Raw genomic sequence first — 13,190 nt, forward strand, 5'->3', positions numbered from 1 at the left:
AAATCGGTATTTATGGGGGCTATACCAAAACATGTGCCGATACTCACCATTTTCAGCTCACCTCTTACGGTCCTAAAATACCTCTAGATTTCCAATTTCAGGCAAATTGGTTAAAAACTACGGTTCCTATAAGCCCAAGACCCCGAATCGGGAGGTCGGTTTATAAGGGACTATATCAAAACCTGGACCGATATAGCCCATTTTCGAACGTGACCTGCCAGCAGAGTTTGTGAAAAATTTCAGCACGATTGCTTCATTATTGAAGACTGTAGCGTGGATACAACAGACAGACTGACGGACACGGTTATATCGTCTTAGAATTTCTTCTTGATCAAGAATATATATACTTTATATAGTCGGAAATCGATATTTCGATGTGTTACAAACGGAATGACAAACTTTTGTATCCCCGTCACCATTCTACATAGGTCCATAATTATATATAGCCCCCATATAAACCGATCCCCAGATTTGGCTTGCGGAGCCTCAAAGAGAAGCATATTTCATCCGATCCGGTTCAAATGTGGAATGTGGTGTTAGTATATGGTCTCTAACATCCATGCAAAAATTGGTCCACATCGGTTCACAATTATATATAGCCCCCATATAAACCGTTCTCCAGATTTAACCTCCGGAGCCTCTTGGAGGAGCAAAATTCATCCGATCCGGTTCAAATTTGGTACGTGGTGTTAATATATGGCCGCTAACAACCATACCAAAATTGGACCATATCGGTCTATAGTTATATATAGCTGATCTGCAATCACACAAAAAATGGTCCATATCGGTTCATAATCATGGTTATATTATGAACCAAAATTTTATTTCTACAGGAAATTTTGTCAAAATTTTATTTCTATAGAAAATTTTGTTAAAATTTTATTTCTATAGAAAATTTTGTTAAAATTTTATTTCTATAGAAAATTTTATCAAAGCTTTATTTCTATAGAAAATTTTGTCAGAATTTTATTTCTATAGAAAATTTTGTCAGAATTTTATTTCTATAGAAAATTTTTTGAAAATTTATTTCGTTTTGTTTGTTATTGTTGGCTTCTCTTCAATCGTTAATGTTTTTTTTTTTTTGATCTCAGCTTAAAGCCATACATTGACTAAACTACAAGTGTAGCTTAACCAACAGAGGAAAAGTATGCTTGTCAAATTTATTTGGGCAAAGCCCTATAGACTGCAAGATGGTTGGATGTACAGCTGTTTCGGAATTACCACATTCCTCATCAGCATCCTCTACTTGCAGCAAAACTATCAACCAATTATCAGAATAAATTCGGGTAATTCACTCAACCCAACGTGAACTACACTTGAACCTCCCGAAAAAGGGTTTGATAGTCGGCTACTGCCTAAACAAATTTGCCAGCATATCTCTTTTCCTTTGCCAAACTCAAATCATCGATTTGTATGTATTTGGCTGGGTTTGTTTTTGAGCGTGCTTCCTCTATCTTCATTCAAATTTGCCAGCATATCTCTTTTCCTTTGCCAAACTCAAATCATCGATTTGTATGTATTTGGCTGGGTTTGTTTTTGAGCGTGCTTCCTCTATCTTCATTCGTTTTGTTTGTTATTGTTGGCTTCTCTTCAATCGTTATTGTTGTTTTTTTTTTTTTTTTTTTGATCTCAGCTTAAAGCCATACATTGACTAAACTACAAGTGTAGCTTAACCAACAGAGGAAAAGTATGCTTGTCAAATTTATTTGGGCAAAGCCCTATAGACTGCAAGATGGTTGGATGTACAGCTGTTTCGGAATTACCACATTCTTCATCAGCATCCTCTACTTGCATCAAAACTATCAACCAATTATCAGAATAAATTCGGGTAATTCACTCAACCCAAAGTGAACTACACTTGAACCTTCCGAAAAAGGGTTTGATAGTCGGCTACTGCCTAAACAAAGCTGAGATCAAAAACAACAATAGCGATTGAAGAGAAGCCAACAATAACAAACGAATGAAGATAGAGGAAGCACGCTCAAAAACAAACCCAGCCATCTACATTCAAATCGATGATTTGAGTTTGGCAAAGGAAAAGAGATATGCTTGTAAATTTGTTTAGGCAGTAGCCGACTATCAAACCCTTTTTCGGAAGGTTCAAGTGTAGTTCACTTTGGGTTGAGTGAATTACCCGAATTTATTCTGATAATTGGTTGATAGTTTTTCTGCAAGCAGAGGATGCTGATGAGGAATGTGGTAATTCCGAAACAGCTGTACATCCAACCATCTTGCAGTCTATAGGGCTTTGCCCAAATAAATTTGACAAGCATACTTTTCCTCTGTTGGTTAAGCTACACTTGTAGTTTAGTCAATGTATGGCTTTAAGCTGAGATCAAAAAAAAAAAAATTTTTATTTCTATAGAAAATTTTGTCAGAATTTTATTTCTATAGAAAATTTTTTGAAAATTTTATTTCTATAGAAAATTTTTTGAAAATTTTATTTCTATAGAAATTTTTTTGAAAATTTCATTTCTATAGAAAATTTTTTGAAAATTTCATTTCTATAGAAAATTTTGCTAAAATTTTATTTCTACAGAAAATTTTGTCAAAATTTTATTTCTATACAAAATTTTGTCAAAATTTTATTTCTATAGAAAATTTTGTTAAAATTTTATTTCTATAGAAAATTTTGTTAAAATTTTATTTCTATAGAAATTTTTCTTAACATTTTATTTCTATAGAAAATTTTGTTAAAATTTCATTTCTATAGAAAATTTTATCAAAACTTTATTTCTATAGAAAATTTTGTCAGAATTTTATTTCTATAGAAAATTTTATTTCTATAGAAAATTTTTTGAAAATTTTATTTCTATAGAAAATTTTTTGAAAATTTCATTTCTATAGAAAATTTTGCTAAAATTTTATTTCTACAGAAAATTTTGTCAAAATTTTATTTCTATAGAAAATTTTGTTAAAATTTTATTTCTATAGAAAATTTTGTTAAAATTTTATTTCTATAGAAAATTTTCTTAACATTTTATTTCTATAGAAAATTTTGTTAAAATTTCATTTCTATAGAAAATTTTATCAAAACTTTATTTCTATAGAAAATTTTGTCAGAATTTTATTTCTATAGAAAATTTTTTTAAAATTTTATTTCTATAGAAAATTTTGTTAAAATTTTATTTCTATAGAAAATTTTGTTAAAATTTCATTTCTATAGAAAATTTTATCAAAACTTTATTTCTATAGAAAATTTTGTCAGAATTTTATTTTTATTGAAAATTTTATTTCTATAGAAAATTTTGCTAAAATTTTATTTCTACAGAAAATTTTGTCAAAATTTTATTTCTATAGAAAATTTTGTTAAAATTTTATTTCTATAGAAAATTTTGTCAACATTTTATGTCTATAGAAAATTTTGTCAAACTGAATTATATACGTATTTGATCGATCTTTTTTGATTTAAAATATACCACGTATGGATTTACATACAATTTAGAAGACGGTGTTAAGAGGTTTTAAGATACCTTGCCATCGGCAAGCGTTACCGCAACTTAAGTAATTCGATTGTGGATGGCAGGCTTTAGAAGAAGTTTCTACGCAATCCATGATGGAGGGTACATAAGCTTCGGCCTGGCCGAACTTACGGTCGTATATACTTGTTTTCCTATTAAAAATCAACAAACAATTAAAAGCTACCGTAATTTGCAAAACCTTTTCAAAAGAACTTCCATGGAAATGAAAAAGTCAAATGGCACAGGTTCAAATCCCAGCGGGAATGATTTTTTTATTTATTTTTATTATTTTTTACGAAAACTTAAAATTTAAATTTTCACTTGAAACGGCCTGATTCCGTACTTTCTAAGGACTGCATCGGAAGTGGAAAGAGGATCCCGGGATGTGCTTTAAAAGAAATGTTTGTGGACTTGTCCAAAAGGACTGCATCGGAAGTGGAAAAAATTGATGGGGGGATTAGGGGATGCGCTTTTAAAGCAATGTTTGTGGAACCACTTCCAATTTTTTTTTGCTTGGATGTTTATGTTTGGCGACAAATATGTTTCATGATCATATTCCAACTCTGGGTGGAAGAAAAGTCGACTCTTCAAAAATGTTGTCGTAAGGTTTAAAAGTCACGTTTTAAAATTTCGAAAAATCTTTTTTTTTTTATTCTCAATACTACCCCAGCCCATAAATGAGATGGTCCATAATATACAATACACTTAATATTAACCGATTTTCGATTATTTTAAATCCTTAGTTAAAATTATTTTCATGGGTCCAGATGTTAGTGTTATCCCTTACAAGGAGCTTTTCTAACGGCATTTTATTCTACGCTCGACCGATGTATATTTAAGATTCTTTTTGTTTTTATCTCAACCCCATGTACATTGCCCGACTCAAAGATCTATATCTAACGTATATTTCATATGAAATGACATTGCCACCAAAACAATGTGTGCCCAAATTTGGGTCCCTATAAATAACCTGCGAAACCAAAGGGAACATTTCTGCTCTATTGCCTAAGCACAATTGAATTATTCCATTATAAATTATGACACATGGGCTAATTTCTTGTGACATACTTTAGGTTGGTGGGCTATGTTACCGACAGTGTTTGCCCTTATAAAGGGTGATTCTTTTGAGGTTAGGATTTTCATGCATTAGTATTTGACAGATCACGTGGGATTTCAGACATGGTGTCAAAGAGAAAGATGCTCAGTATGCTTTGACATTTCATCATGAATAGACTTACTAACGAGCAACGCTTGCAAATCATTGAATTTTATTACCAAAATCAGTGTTCGGTTCGAAATGTGTTTCGCGCTTTTTTATCGACAAATTTTGTTCAGCGATGAGGCTCATTTCTGGTTGAATGGCTACGTAAATAAGCAAAATTGCCGCATTTGGAGTGAAGAGCAACCAGAAGCCGTTCAAGAACTGCCCATGCATCCCGAAAAATGCACTGTTTGGTGTGGTTTGTACGCTGGTGGAATCATTGGACCGTATTTTTTCAAAGATGCTGTTGGACGCAACGTTACGGTGAATGGCGATCGCTATCGTTCGATGCTAACAAACTTTTTGTTGCCAAAAATGGAAGAACTGAACTTGGTTGACATGTGGTTTCAACAAGATGGCGCTACATGCCACACAGCTCGCGATTCTATGGCCATTTTGAGGGAAAACTTCGGAGAACAATTCATCTCAAGAAATGGACCGGTAAGTTGGCCACCAAGATCATGCGATTTGACGCCTTTAGACTATTTTTTGTGGGGCTACGTCAAGTCTAAAGTCTACAGAAATAAGCCAGCAACTATTCCAGCTTTGGAAGACAACATTTCCGAAGAAATTCGGGCTATTCCGGCCGAAATGCTCGAAAAAGTTGCCCAAAATTGGACTTTCCGAATGGACCACCTAAGACGCAGCCGCGGTCAACATTTAAATGAAATTATCTTCAAAAAGTAAATGTCATGGACCAATCTAACGTTTCAAATAAAGAACCGATGAGATTTTGCAAATTTTATGCGTTTTTTTTAAAAAAAAATTATCAAGCTCTTAACAAATCACCCTTTATATAAACGAAATGTGACATTAGAACACCATCAGTGAATTGCCACAAGAGTTCTCATACTTTCCAAAAATATACGTTTCCTCGTGGCAATGTCAACTCGACGAAGTCCAACAAAACAAGAACGTAACTAAGACAACCTATTCCACAAAAACAAAAAATTTTGATGAAAATCCACAAGAAAGATACATAAAATGCGAAAGAAAGAAAGTTTTTGTTGTCTATTTGAGGAAAAGTTCATTTGATTAGATAAACATATACGATATGTAGAATATGTAGAGAGTTGGTAAAACTCCTGGGTTGTGGGCTACAACTTGAGGAGTTTTTCTATTTGGCAAGTCAGCGTATCTTTGTGGTAGGTCCTTTGACATTCTGCTCTGGAAATATTTTGCATCGTTGGCTTTGGTAAACATTAGTTGGCATGGTAAATAAATAACCATGCACATATGGCTATGTGGGGATAGACCCTCATGCATTTGTGTCATTAGGATACATTTTCCCCCTACATATGGGTCGTCTAGAAGACCAAACATTTGAAAAATTAAGCTATCATTGAAGAGACAAAATTTACGACATTCTAAGCATAGACTGATTAGAACATCGTTTAAAACATGAAAATTTAATTTAACCTTATCGGTTTATTTATATAATGGAACGTCTCGAGATTCGTTTCGAGATACAAAAATGTAGAACATTCCAAGGTGATGAAAAAAAAAGACTTAGATCAACACAAACAAATATAAGACCGGTGATGGATTTGTGTTGGTCAAATCTCAAGTATCCTCTCATTTGAAACAATAGGTTAAACAAAATCTTTAACAATTAAGAAATAAGTAAAAAGTTTAAAATCACATTTCCTAGACTAGTTTGCTATGAAGTAAAACTCAGTATTGAGGTGAACACATATATACCTTGTGCTTCAAATACGAATCAAAATCTTGCTTAGCATTAGAGGTGTGAACGCGGCGGCGTTTCATTCTGCATATGAGCCCAAAAAAAAATGAACTAAAGCATGAAAATCGGCCCCAAAATAAATTAGGGTTCGTTATTTAAGCCTTTCACTACCGATGTCCACCTGGGAGGACATTCGAAAACGACACCAAATTCTATTTCTCCATTTAGTTTCGATTTATTTCTCGGTGTTATTTGAAAGAAAAGATTTTTATCTACACAGAAAAAAATTTCCGTAGTTAAACTAACGCCAAATTTAACTTATTTTTATTGAAAAAAAAACTATTTGCTTGTAGTTAAATTTTATTATTTTTATCGAAATTTTCCACAGCTTAATGAAATCTTACTTTTTTAAGTATGTCTCAAAAATGTTATGAACTAAACGTGAGTATAAAGTTCAATGACCGTACACATAAGTTCAATATAAACTAAAGCAAAAGAAGATTTTCGTACGATTCCCAAAAGTAGTAAGAATGAACTACTGTATGGTTAAAATGGTCATGATTTGGCGCCAATGATTTTCTTCTTTACTTTTAGTTAATTTTTTCTTCTATGAGATGATGTAATTTCGTGAACGGCAGTTAAAAAGTACAACAAGTCATTAAAATTTCCAGGTTTTAACAACGCTTTGTGGAAATTTCAAAATGTGGAGTAAAATTTAGTTCAATTTTCGTGCGTGGTAGTTCATTCTTCCTATAAAACAGTTCACTTTTTTTCGGTGTAAATGAGCTATAAATACTTTCCATATTGGTAAGCACTAAAATGCATTTTCTTTAGCAATAAACGAAAATACGAAATTTTGAGTCCATTTTTCTACTGTATGTCTCTAGTAAATGGACAAAAAAAAAAAAAAAAAAAAAAAAAAAAAAAAAAAAAAAAAAAAAAAAAAAAAAAATTCTCAACCCCTTCTCTTTACTGTACTTTTCTTAAATTCTAAAATATATGGTGGTCATTATACATATATTTTTTTTTTGTTAACTTCTTTTTTTTTTTTTTGTAACTTTATATTTTGTTTTATTTGTTATTTCTATTGTTTTGTTTACTATACTATAATATTTATTTATACTTTCTATAAATCTTATGACTATGTGTTCCTAAACTACCATGTTGAACTATAAAAGAATATAATTCTTATTGTTCTTATATTGTGATTAAATAAATAATAATAAATAATAAAATAATTCGTCCAAAAACTATAGCTGATATTTTTGGTTTTTTTTTTTTTTTTGCATTTTTTCTCACACTTCGATAGAGATAATAGGTCAAATAGCGCTTATTTTCATAGAGCTATTTGGACACAATTCCAGAATCAAGTTTTCAGAACAAACACATATAGCTTTTGAAGTAATTGAGGTAGTCCTCAGAATTACAAGTTTTATTCTACATGCTGTTAATAAAGGGTGATTTGTTAAGAGCTTGATAACTTTTTTAAAAAAAAAAAACGCATAAAATTTGCAAAATCTCATCGGTTCTTTATTTGAAACGTTAGATTGGTCCATGACATTTACTTTTTGAAGATAATTTCATTTAAATGTTGACCGCGGCTGCGTCTTAGGTGGTCCATTCGGAAAGTCCAATTTTGGGCAACTTTTTCGAGCATTTCGGCCGGAATAGCCCGAATTTCTTCGGAAATGTTGTCTTCCAAAGCTGGAATAGTTGCTGGCTTATTTCTGTAGACTTTAGACTTGACGTAGCCCCACAAAAAATAGTCTAAAGGCGTCAAATCGCATGATCTTGGTGGCCAACTTACCGGTCCATTTCTTGAGATGAATTGTTCTCCGAAGTTTTCCCTCAAAATGGCCATAGAATCGCGAGCTGTGTGGCATGTAGCGCCATCTTGTTGAAACCACATGTCAACCAAGTTCAGTTCTTCCATTTTTGGCAACAAAAAGTTTGTTAGCATCGAACGATAGCGATCGCCATTCACCGTAACGTTGCGTCTAACAGCATCTTTGAAAAAATACGGTCCAATGATTCCACCAGCGTACAAACCACACCAAACAGTGCATTTTTCGGGATGCATGGGCAGTTCTTGAACGGCTTCTGGTTGCTCTTCACTCCAAATGCGGCAATTTTGCTTATGAAAGGATTAAAAGACCGTGTGAAAATGAACCTCAAAAAATGGAAACAATATATAAAGTTTTAATAAGTATAGACGGCCGTAACTTCGGCCAGGCCGATTTTCATGTACCCTCTACCATGGATTGCGTAGAAACTTGTACAAAAGAGAGTCATCCACAATCGAACTACTTGGATGGTGGTTATACATACCGATGGCGAAGTATCTTAGAACTGGTTAACATGGTTCACCTTAGGGCATACACTGGTAGAAAAAAAAAATTTAATGAAATTTTCTTAGTGTGGATATATTTTTAAGGCGCCAATTGGTAACTTCCATTATTTTACTTGCAGCATACTCTCTTTCTAAACACATATATGTTTATAGGCTATTTCTAAATTAATATAAGTTTGCATCTATGCATATAATATTTACAAACATTTTATGTCCAAAACATAATATGTTCTAACATATATGTCCCAAATATTTTATGCTAGTTTATGAATATTATATGCTTGCACTTAAAAATATTGTGTTAAAAAATTTGAGTTCCAAACATACACAGTCTCACACAAGTTTACATACGATTAAAGAATTTGTATTTTATTGAAATAATAAAATATTATAAACTATGCATATACATGCTTTAATTTTTGTAAAATAATTTGAAAACATAGTATTTGTTAATTTTTAACAATATTTTTTTAGTGTGGTTTATAAAAAACAACAAGAAAGATGTTTGGTTAGTAGGTTAAAAACTCAGGGGTATGTAAACTTGTGTAAGACTGTGTAGTTATAATTTTTACAGCCAAACATATGAACAGTCTTTTTCGTCCTTGTATATAATTCAGTTCTTGACCGGTATATATAAGGAAATAATTACGAACCGATATGAACTTTTGCGCGGCAATTAGAGAGACAGAATTGAAATATGGGGGCCGCTTTATTAGAGGTCTATATACCTACAATTATGAACCGATATGGACCACTTTTTCTCTGATTGGAAAACGGTTTATCTGGGTGCCATATATAACTATAGACCGATATGGACCAATTTTGGCATGGTTGTTAGCGGCCATATACTAGCACAACGTGTCAAATCGGATGAATATATATAAGAATGGACCGATTTTTCATTGGTTGACAAATACTATATAATTAGACCACGAACCAAATTTCAACCGGCTCGGATGAATTTTGCTCCTCCAAGAGGCTCCTGACGTCAAATCTGGGGATCGTTTTATATGGGGGCTTTATATAATTATTGACCGATATCGACCAATTTTTGCATAGTTGTTAGAGATCATATACTAAAACCACGTAACAAATTTCAATCGGATCCAATGAATTTTGCTCCTCCAACACTGAAAAAATGATTTCGTGATATTAAAGATTACGCAGCTTAATTTTAGGATGCTAAATTTACAAAACATTAAGGACAAATTTCTTTAAAATAATGAAATTTTAATTAAAATAAAGTTTATAATCTTTGCTTCAAAAATTTTTTTCATAAAATTTTGGACATACACATTTTGTAAATTCGCGTCCCTCCGGTTAAGTCCCATGTCTTTGAACCAAGGCTAATTTTCCTTAAAGTAAAGAAACACATTTTTGAATTAAAGAAATTGTCCTTAAATTAACTGAAATATTGAAACTTTAGATTGAAAATAAAATAAAATAAAAGGAAACCTTTTTTTACTTTGCTGTATCCGTTATAATTTGAATTTTTAAACTGGCATTTTGTAATAAACCGCGAAAAGAGAATGAAAATTTTACAAATGAGATCTGTATCCTACACTGAAAAAATAGTGAACCAACCAGGAAGAAAACTTTTGATTAATTTTAGAAAATTTTGAATAGTTTTAGAAATTTTTAACTAAACAGTATTACAAGCGCTGGCATCACGCCGATATCACAAAAATAAGTAAATATTTTTCGACAAATTCAAGAAAATTTATTAGACATAAATAGTTTTTTTCACTTTTTAAAGAAAATTTTGCAGTTTGAAGGAAAAAATTGGAGTTCAAAATTGCAAGAATGTGTTTAGTGACATACGAAGTTCATGATGGACGCTGTTGTAGTAAAATTTACAAATTTAAAGAAATAATGAACTATTTTGTGAGAAGTACGAATTTAGTAAAACTTTTTACTTCATTTGTGTATAATTTTTTCCCGTCTTTTAGTTCATTTTGTTGAAATTAAATAATGAAAATAACTTGTCAAACGTTTTATTTAAAAATCTAGTTATCATAGATTTCTTGTTATAATTTGTGTATTGAAATGCAAGGCATACTAAGATTTTTATGTTAAGATTTTCTATCATTTTTGGTTCATTTTGAATTGTATAAGTCTCAGTCGTTTTTGAATTCTCGTCAGAATAAATATAATTTGTTTTTGTAAATATTCGTGCTTCGATTCATTTATTTTTCCAACAAAGGTTATGGGCCTTTAGCTGAAAAATGGCATCGGTGTTCAATATAGAAAAATTAGAAAATGGAAACTACGATGGATGGAGAATTCACATGAAAAGCTTATTGATTCATTCCGATCTGTGGGGCTATGTGACTGGAGATATTTGTAAACCGGAAGATAGAAATGAATTAGCCGTGTGGCATAGGAATGACCAGAAGGCCTTGTCATCAATATTTCTTTGTATGAAGAGCGAACAGCTTGGGACTGTAAAGAATTGTCAGACATCTCGAGAGGCATGGAAGAAGCTGGAGGAAAAATTTCAATCAAAAGGACCTTCTCGAAAAGTATTATTATTTCGAAAACTATTGTCGACCAAAATGGCGTCTAACCAAACCATGAATGAACATCAAATAATTTTCAATGATATCGTTGGAAAACTGCAAGAGGTAGAAATTCAGATTCCAGATGAGCTATTGGTCATAATAATGTTAAGCAGTTTGCCGGATAATTATGAAAGTTTTGTCGTGGCTATGGAATCAAGAGATCTCTTGCCCTCTTTAGACGTTTTAAACAATAAGCTGCTGGAGGAATATGAGAGGAAAAATTCAATCATCGGTGTAGAGGAGGGAGCTCAAGCCTTTTTGTCAAGAATCAATGAAAGAAATTGTCAAAAATATCTAGGTGAGAATAAATATAAAAACTTTAAGTGCTACAAGTGTGGAAAAGTTGGACATATCGCGCGAGACTGTTGGAAAACAAACGCAGAAGCAAATGCCCTGCTGCATGGAAGTGATTCGTACAACTTGTCTGAAAGAACATGGATATTTGACAGTGGAGCCACATGTCACATGATTTGCAGTCGACAAAATGCAAAAAATTTCCGAATCCACAAAGAACGAATTGAATTGGCTGGTGGTTATTATTTGCATTCAGAAGGAATTTGTAATATAAACTTGTCAACAGATGACAAAGTTATTGAATTAAAAGACGTTCTCTTTGTTCCAAAGATAAAATACAACTTTATTAGTATTGCAAAGTTGTCAGAAGAAAAACTCACTACAATTTTTGAGAACGATAAAGTAAAAATAGTGGATGCTTTGGGTAATATAACTTTAACCGGCCATCGTAAGGGTCAACTTTATATTTGTGGAAACGAAATGTCTAACAAACTATATAGCATTTGTTCTGAAGATGAGTTCTTAAAGTGGCATCAGCGTTTAGGTCACCTGAATGGGCAAAGTATGTTGGAGCTTTCAAAGAAAAACATGGTGCATGGATTAAATATAAGTAGCATTCCGCAGAATTTTAAGTGTGAAATATGTTTAAAAGCAAAAATATGTGTTCAGCCGTTTCCTAAAGAGGCGACATTCAGGGCACAGGAGCCGCTTGAATTAGTTCACACAGATGTTTGTGGGCCAATGAGAGTACCATCAATCGGGAAAAATAGATATTTTGTATTATTTATTGACGATTATTCCCGGATGATGTTTGTTTACTTTTTAAAAAATAAGAGCGATGTTTACAAAACATTCCAAAGTTTCATTGAGATGGCAGAACGGCAGACATCGAAAAAGCTCAAGACAATTAGAAGTCACAATGGCCGAGAATATCTGAATTTTGAATTTTCATTTCACCTAGAGAAACTTGGAATAAATCGGCAACTTTCTGTGGAATATACTCCCCAACAAAATGGGGTAGCCGAAAGAGCAAATCGAACTGTTGTTGAAATGGCTCGATGTATGCTGCTTGGTTCTAACTTGCCTGAAAATTTGTGGGGGGAAGCGGTTGGTACATCTGTTTATATAAGGAATAGAAGTCCCTCGAAAGCGTTGTGCGAAAAAACCCCGATTGAGCTTTGGAGTGGCATAAAACCAACAGTATCACATTATAAAGTATTTGGATGCAAAGCAATTATGCTAGATAAAAAACCTGGAAAATCAAAATTCTCGGCTAAAGGTAAAGAGTGCGTTTTAACAGGATATTCTGCTGAATCTAAAGCATATCGGCTTTTTGATACAAAAACTGGAAAAATACACAAGAGCCGAGATGTTAAGTTTCTTGAAAATTCTTTAGGGGCTAAGGACTACGATTTATTTCCACAAGTTGAATATGAAGAAACCGATATGGTAAGATTTGAAGCAGATATTCAGCCGAATATATCATCTCAAAATGAAATTTATCATGATGAGAATACATCTAACATGAATGAGGAAAGTGCAAATGATATTAGCATAATTGATAATGAAAGGGATTTCA

The sequence above is a fragment of the Haematobia irritans genome, chromosome 4, assembly GCF_050003625.1.
Source record: "Haematobia irritans isolate KBUSLIRL chromosome 4, ASM5000362v1, whole genome shotgun sequence".
Taxonomy (NCBI): Eukaryota; Metazoa; Arthropoda; class Insecta; order Diptera; family Muscidae; genus Haematobia; species Haematobia irritans.